Here is a 1,624-nt window from a genome sequence, read left to right as displayed (position 1 = left end):
GTAGGATGCTTAGTGAGTTTTTATTGCAATGCATTGTATTTATTTAGCACTTTTACTGTACTGGGAACCTATGGGTCGGGGGTTCTCATTCCGTATATATCTCTTGTTTTTCAGATACAGGTCCAGGTGCTCAGAAGTGAACTGTGGTTCATTTGAGAGATGGCGAAGATCTTTATATTTCCTACTTTATATTTTGCTTAGAATTTCTCCACCTTTATTTTGAAAAGATTATATTATGTATTGAACTCTTCTGAAATTGCCTATAGAGGCTCTTATATTTCTTTTTGGAGAGATTAGGAGATACTATTGTCAACTACTGTTCTCAACTACTGTTATACTGTACCCTAGCTGGCCTAAACTTCGCGGGTCGTGACTAGTGGCTATTTACTTATGTTATATGTCTATATATTGTCCTTCTCTTAATCTTCTTTATGCCTTTATCTGTATATCACTTCAACGTCACACCTTATCTTTTAGTTGTCGATGCGTGAGTGATACGACTTCGCGATTTTATTTTTACTCTTTTCAGACTTCTTGATTAATACTCCTTTCAATTTTACTTATAACTATATATTAAAAATTCACCTGAGAGTCATACCACCGTAATATCATTGACTTATGACTCGAGCATAAGGATTTGAATGTTAGGGTGTTACACATCTAATTACGTAACACCACATTAGTAAAAATAATTATCTTTCACATTGACCACATGAATGGTCATCTAAAAAAATGAATATGATTGCACGACTGTATAAAACACTTTACACTATCAGTGCATCAAAATTAAACTCTTATATTTAATCTATAAATAACTTAAACTAAAGGATTTTTTATTTAACAATTTGTGTGTGGGTGTATCCTGGGTACTGAGCACCCGGGATATGACACGCGATAATTTAAATGTATCCTGAATGCACTCGAGATACGGCACACGTAAAGAAATGGGTACTCAGTACCCAAGATACGCGTAAAAAGAGAATAGGGTCACGACACATGGGATATGCTTATAATGGAAATTGGGGTCACAACACCCGAGATAAATGCATATATGAAAAAAGGGTCATAGTACCCGAGATACATGTATTATTGTGTAGGTGTCATTGTACTCTAGATAACTAAGAGAAAAATACTATATAATAGAATTCCTGGCTCAACCATTATTCACAATTCAACCATATTTCTATTTCTTTCTGTCTTATCCTTCTACTTTGTTCGTATGGATCATAATTAGTTCTTTTTTGTTGTAATTTATCCCAATGGGATAATAAAAAATGATGAGGAAGAAGTAACTTTTGAGTTTAATTCAACAGTGATGTTGCGGACTTGCGTATTGATTCTCTACATGCGCTAAGGATAATCATACTAAGCAACATGGGAGCAATAGGTTCTAAGGAGGTTGGGCATGTTGCACATAGAATTTTATCAGCACTTCCGAGTGGTGGATTTACTAACAAGTTATTCTGACTTGAAGCTGATCAGCATGTGAAGATAATGTTCGATGTACATGCTAGGTTAATGCTGCAACATGTGATGGAGTGGTATGCTGTGGTTCCTGATGTTGTGGGTCGTCTTCTTCAACGCCGTAGGTAGTCTCGTTGGATGCAAGACCGATTCACTTCGC

Source organism: Arachis duranensis, chromosome 2 (assembly GCF_000817695.3).
Source record: "Arachis duranensis cultivar V14167 chromosome 2, aradu.V14167.gnm2.J7QH, whole genome shotgun sequence".
Classification (NCBI taxonomy): domain Eukaryota; kingdom Viridiplantae; phylum Streptophyta; class Magnoliopsida; order Fabales; family Fabaceae; genus Arachis; species Arachis duranensis.
The sequence above is the reverse complement of the archived record's forward strand: the minus strand, read 5'-3'. Positions refer to the sequence as shown.